Source organism: Cotesia glomerata, linkage group LG8 (genome assembly GCF_020080835.1).
Source record: "Cotesia glomerata isolate CgM1 linkage group LG8, MPM_Cglom_v2.3, whole genome shotgun sequence".
Taxonomy (NCBI): domain Eukaryota; kingdom Metazoa; phylum Arthropoda; class Insecta; order Hymenoptera; family Braconidae; genus Cotesia; species Cotesia glomerata.
The window spans coordinates 13,867,790-13,874,824 of record NC_058165.1 but is presented as its reverse complement, the minus strand read 5'-3'; the positions used below and the strand labels follow the sequence as shown (position 1 = coordinate 13,874,824).

Here is a 7,035-nt window from a genome sequence, read left to right as displayed (position 1 = left end):
TCAACGGTAAATGAAATCTGGAAATTCAGGATAGTTAGAATAATTATTGGAGGATATTTTAGGCTGGCTAAATGCCTAGCAATAAATATCAATTATAAATGTTCAATTAATCGCTCTGAAGGTTCCACAAGAAACTCAGAGGAAAATAAATAATTACCTGTTTTCCAAGATCTCGTGCTGGTGTCTCGGGCTCCGGCTTCACAATGTCGCTTTTCGGTACGCCAACTTCACTTGCCCCTGGTGTGGAATTATCCCCACCCGCGGAACGCTTATTTTCTAGGCCCCGGAACTTATGTTAATTTTTATTGTTACTGCGCGAGCATCCTAGACCACAGCGCCCAGTGATCCGTCGATAACTAAACGCGGCTAGGGTGAGGACCTTCAACGGATAATGAAGGAGCCCCGTGACAGGGTGTTAAGAATAAAAATTTTAAATTTCCAAGCTATAGGTCCTACATGCTCCAAATTTGCTAGCTGTCTTCTTTGTGAGATGAAGAAATAATTCATGAACGAATTTTACCGTATCCTACCCCAAAAAAGAATGCGGGGGCGTTAACAATGAAAAATTCCCGATTTCATACTATAGCTCTCTAGACTCCAAATTGGGTAGGAATTTTCTGTAAGAGATGTAGAAATAATATACGAACGAATTTTACGATAGCTCACCTCACAGGGGTTTGCGGGAGTATTAACTATTAAAATTGTTTAATTTCTAAGCTACAGCTCCGATAGTCGCCAAATTTGAAAGAAGTTTTTTATTTGTGATATAGAAATGATCTAAGAGCGGATTTTACGACGAACCACCCCTAATAAGAATCGCGGGGGTGGGTGTCAACAATAAGAAATCTTAATTTCAAAATATAGCCTCTAAAAACTCCAAATTTGGTTGGAATATTTTATTTCTCGTGTAGAGATCATCTCAAAACGAATTTCAATAAAGTCTACTCCCGATAGAGATTGCGGGGGTGGGTGTTAAAATCTGACATTTTAATTTCCAAACTGCAACTTCTACAGACTCTAAATTTGGTAGAAATCTCCGTGTATAATGTCAAGTTCAACTGAGAATAGATTTTCTCGAGTTCTAACTCCAAAAGGGATTGTGGGGAAGTTAACAATGAGAAGTCCCCTTTTCTAATAGCTCTTATAGAATCCAAATTTAGTAAGGATCTTCTATATGTGATGTAGAAATAATCTAAGCAAATTTGACGACGAACAACCCCCAATAAAGATTGCAGGGGATTTAACAATAAAAAAATCTTAATTTCCAAAATATAGCTTCTAAAAGCTGTAAATTTGGTAGGAATCTTTTATATGCCATGAGGAAATCATCTTAAAATGGATTTCAAAAAATTCTACTTCCGATAGAGATTGCGGGGGTAGGTGTTAAAATCTAAAATTTTAATTTTTGAACTGTAACTTCGATAGACTCCAAATTTAGTAGGAATCTTCGTGGATAATGTCAAGTTCAGCTGAGAATGAATTTTCTCGAATTCTAACCCGATAAGGGATTGCAAGGGAGTTAACAATGAAAATCTCCCATTTTCAAACACGAGTTTCTATGGACTCGAAGTTTTGTTGGAACCTTTTATTTATAATATAGAAACCATCTCAAATAGGATCTTACGGAATTCTTCCCAAACATAGGAGCGCAGGAGTGATAATTGTCAAAAAATTCATATTCTTCAAATACAATTCCTACAGATATAAAATTTAATAGAATAATAAAAGAAACAAGAAATTACAGGGATGGCCTTCAAGGTCAACTGATTTAAATATTTTTTTCTTCGTGTCAATCATTGTGCATTTTTGGAAGATAGCCACGGGAATAGTATAGTGATTACACATTGAAAGTTACAATGAATATTAGCCAGAATAATTACATAGATAAAAAGTACAGGCCAATCCAATGGAATTTGGAATCTGTGCAAGTCAAAATAATACTCCAATTAAATTTCAAGTCTAGATCTAAAAATAAAATTCTATTCAATTCTAAATATAATTTTGAGTGTCCAGCGGAGCGGGCGGGTAACAGCTAGTATATATATATTAGGGTGTGCCAAAATGTAACTTCCTTGATGGGCCTTTTAAAATTGGAATTTTCAGTTCCGCTTTTGAAATCAGCTGTGTTTAGGCCTTTCCTAAGATATTTTGGGGTAAGACGATAGATTTGATTTTCATAGAATTTTTAGCAGGAGGTTTAATTGGGCACTTCCGGCCGAAATTTAACTTTTCAGCGGAAGTGCCCAAACTAAGCTCCAGTTAAAAAATACTGCATAAGCACAGTTCTAAACTGTCATCACTTACGTGGTTAACTTCATCTTCAGTTTTTGATTTAGAAGCACAAACTGCTGTATCTCCACCACTGATAATTATGATAGATTCACAAGTTGTTGCCTTAACAACATTGTCTATCAAACTTTTTGTATTTTTGCTGAAGTTTTCAAACTCAAATATATCGACTAGTAACGTGTAGCATACCATTGCTTTAGCTCTTTTGATTGTCTCAGTAAATAATTCACAAGGTTTAAAACCAACGTCTAGTCCTATCCACTCATCGGAAATTTCAGAGTTAACAGCAGCTCTTACGGTTGATCTTCAATAAATTTATCTGCTGCAACAAAATCTCTTGAAAGATAAACATGAACATTGTTTTTTATAGCTTTTCCCTAAGGGTCATTTACAATTTTTTAAGCTTCTTCATCGAACAGTAGATTTCCAATTTTCATTCTATTAGACATTTTAAGGAAAGTATAAACCATACCACCACCAACAATCATTTCGTTAATTTCATTCAACAATAAGTTATTGATTAGTTGTGTTTTTTTTTTCAACAATTTCGGCATTACCAAGAATTGCTAGTAATAATCTTTCAGGATTATCAAGAGCTCAAGCAAAGTATTCAAGCTCTTTTTTCATCAAGAATCCATTAGCATGTACATCAAATCTATCGCCTATCATAGAGTTATGAACATGAAGTGAGCAGTACCAAAAGCGTTGTTGATTTTCTCCCCGAGTTTTCTCAACAATGCATAGGACTTTGTCACTTAATCTTTGTCTACTTAAATTTTACTATCATCAGGACCAACGACTTTGCCCTTCTTTGATCATAATACGTCAATTCTCTATCAAAATAATAGTTTTTGGTGCAAAATGTTTTCGCAAATTTACAATTTGCTTTTCTTTTGTATTTCATTTTTTTCTCTATATTAAAACTTGTTTTGTCAGAACACATAAGCCTTTATATAGATCAAAGCCAGTGTATATTTAAAAAAAAACTTTCTATAGCGGTTTCAAATTTCGATTTTTAAAAATCTAATAGTCATGATTTGATGATTATAAATTATAATTTATAATCATGATTAATTGATAATTTTTATGATGCTGAATATTAAGGAATTTTGTTAACATCTTAATGTTTTGTTAAAGTCAAAGTTTGTCGGGACCGCAGATTTTAACAATGACCAGCGTTTTAATTTTTCTGAAGATAGATTGTAATCGCAAATTCTAAAATATATTTTTTAAAATAGTATTTGATAATTGTTTGAAAGTAAGATTCAACTTACTTTAGACACTTGAATATTTATAAATAATTATTTTCATTAATTACGTATGATTTACATTGAAGTTTAAAAAATTGTGACTATTTTAAAACCAAATTTTACTTCTGTATGCTTTTCATATTTTACAATGAAATATATATAATAAAGTATTAAATATTTCATGAGTGTAAATATTTAAGATCATTAAATTCAAAGTTTAAAGATGTTGTAATATAGTTTCATCATCAGATTTTAAGTACTTCACGATTAAGTTTTATTGTTGTCTTTTCTTTTCTAAAATTTTCAATATTTAACAGTAAAATATATAATAATTCTACAACTACTAAAAGTTTTATGAAAATTTTGAAAATAAACAAATTATTGAAATAATTAAATTTTAATTATAGTTAAAATATGTCGTTATTAAAATAACTTTACCTACATTATTCGGTCTTTGAATCGTGTAAAAGAATATTGTATTATATTGTCTTTTATTATAATTTTAAATATCTGTAATTTAAATGAAATATCTTATTAATAAAGTCACTTCTCGATTCTTTATAGCTAAAATGAAGAATAAAGCTTTCTTACTACAATTTTTTATGAATGTTAAATGTATGTATGGTCATATATCGCTATGTATGAAAAAAAATAAAATGGCAACTGCAAAAATTAAAGAATACAATAAGACACAAATAATTGAGTAACATTTAATTACATGAAATTGTTCCTCTATTTTTGTACAGTTTTTAATTTATTTATTATTCTTTGAATGCGATTATAATTTTGAATAATCAGTTTGATTGAAAAAAAAATTCTCAACTTTATTCTAACAATGTGATTGTTTTACTCTAATTGCAAATTTTTTACATATTAATTGAGCTTAAGGTAAAGTTGAACTTTTTTAACCATATTCTTTCTTTGAACGTCGAATAATAGTTGATAATCAGTACGCCATCCTATGCATCAATAAAATAAAAATTATTATTAATTTTTTGATCTATAGATTTAGATTTAGACTTTGTTTATTGATGCCAAGGCACAGGTCGAAGGGCAATTTCTATTACAGAGTATATACAGTTTTTACAAGAAAAATAGTTTCTGTGAGTGCATAATACATAAAGTACATAACATAGCATATAAATAATTTGTTTATAACTTGTATATGGACAAGGTAAAATAAAATTAAATTCAAATAAAAATTTGGAAATTAATATAGAAAAAGAAAAATTTAAAGTATAAAATTTCAATGTTATCAATTCAGATAATAACTCAGTATAATAATTCTGTAAATTTCACTTATTTTATCCTTATTTTAATCTTAAACTTCAACTTTTAATCTTTAATGTATTAGACTTAAATTCGTAATTTATTAGACATCGTTTTAATTATCAAGATTTAATAAATAATTAAAAATAGTTGTATACTCATTAAAAATAGTTGTATATTCATTAAATAAATAACTTGGTAATCAATTAAAGCTCCTGAATTAATCGAAGGCGTAACATTGAAGCTTACATCAAAATCTGCTGTGGTCAATATATTTTTATGTTTGTGCGTAGTCTTTAATTTTCAGTTCTAGCCCTGAAATACAAAGAACTGATTAATAATAATGTATTGAAAAAAATAAATTAATAAAATTACATATTTACCCAGTTTGGAGAAAAAAGGCATAACTGTATCCCAAATTAAGTCTTGAAAAAAGTTATTAGCGGCGGTAATATCTGTACTCAAATGATTGTCTGTGCTTTACTAGTCAATAGAATAGTCAATTTAATTTCTTCTTTTCCTTAGTTGGCTCGGGAATCATTTGCTCTGGATCAATCACTATATCTCTACTAGCTGCACATATTTTACGTAATTTATGCATTGAAAACTAATGGAAAAAAAATATTATTTTAATTAAAATACAATTATGTAATAAAATAATCCGTATAACAATGAATGACTAAAAATGCGTACTTTTAATCATAAAAATGAATTTATTTTTACAAGATCCATCGAAAAAGCTTCAGCGTATCAAAACTGAAATGAGAATATTATCTTAGCCTATGAGCCGATAAATTAGCTGGTTAACTGAGCTTAGTTTATGAAACAATGGTTAATTAGCCAACAAGTAGTTAGTTTTTTCGATGGTTCTGAAGTAAAATCAGAAGCCACACCTAAATAGACCGGATGACAAAGAAATATTCCTAAATACCTATGAAGATAATCCAACCAGATTTTTCTAACATAAATCTTGGAAAATGAATTATAAAATTACTTGTTTATAAACAATTTATTTTCAATTATGTAAAAAATAATATTTACCTATAATAGATTAAAATCAACTTTTTCTTGCAATATTTTCTTTAGTGCGAAAAATTATGAAAACAAGGTGCTTTACATGATAACAAACAATCATTTTTAAAACTGGGTCAAAAATATTGATCCATAGAAATGAATTCAAGAATCTTTTTTCCTCTAATTAATATCGACCAATAAAAAATTAATAGAAATTTTAAAATAAAAAAAAATAATGACTTATTAACATAACAATAAACTGATAAGATAAGATGCTGAAACTTCATTCTTTTCATCAAGTGCGTAAGAAACAACATTTATTTCATACCTGAAAAATAAAAGATACTATTCACTCCAATTTCAGTATTAAATTTATGATTAATTAAAATTTGTTTTAATCTTTTATTCAGTACTAATTCTTCAAAATTACCACGTAATGAATCATGAATAACTTTGAGTTCTACTTTGATAAAGTATTATTTGGCGGTGAATTAAACTCAAACAATGATGATCTATGAATAATTAATCATATGATTGTAATATTACAATTATATTTTCATAATAGTTAACTTTCATAGTCATGAATCCTGTGTGATTTTTCAATTATTATATAGATGTAAGCGTACCTCATAAATAAATAAACGAAAAGAAACTTTTTGAACAATAAAGAGAAGAAATCAGTAGTAGTAATAAATATTAAAAATTATACATTTTTTTTTACATTATTTTGTAGTTGAATTTGATACGAAATCATCGTTTTTTTTTTTTTACAAACACCGAACTACTTGAAAATTTATAAATAAATTACTTATAAACATTATTTTCTGATTAATCTGATGAACTATGTATAAACTTTTAATAAATTTAAAATTTGTAAATAAAGTTCAACACTTTCTTCAACATTCAGAGGTACTTGTATATCAGGTATCAATACTTTAACTAATTGACAAAAAATTTCATTGTATAGTTTAGGCTTCAAAGGGTAGTCTTATTTCAGAATATCAATTGCATGCTCATTGACTGGTTTCATGTAATCTTTGGCCCCAATAACTTCAGGAAGGTAATACAAACAATTTGGTTTCCCCGGAGCTATATGACGATTTTTTTGTTTTCTTATTCTATGCCGATTCCACTCGTGGCGAATTGTTTCCAATTCAGCTCTAATTAAGTGCCCAAAGCAAAATCGTAAACACTCGACATGTATCATAGATGA

At 28.7% G+C, this 7,035-nt stretch overlaps 1 long non-coding RNA gene and 1 pseudogene across 1 annotated transcript; both read right to left on the bottom strand.

Annotated features, from left to right (window-relative positions):
* Positions 1 to 3,232, bottom strand: LOC123270139 (annotated as a pseudogene).
* A 1,734-nt stretch (positions 3,233 to 4,966) lies between these two features.
* Positions 4,967 to 6,475, bottom strand: LOC123270692. Its single transcript, XR_006510666.1, has 3 exons — positions 5,850 to 6,475; positions 5,192 to 5,415; positions 4,967 to 5,123 (listed from the first exon to the last, which is right to left on the bottom strand). It is a non-coding gene; the product is annotated as an uncharacterized LOC123270692 (long non-coding RNA).
* Positions 6,476 to 7,035: the final 560 nt, after the last annotated feature.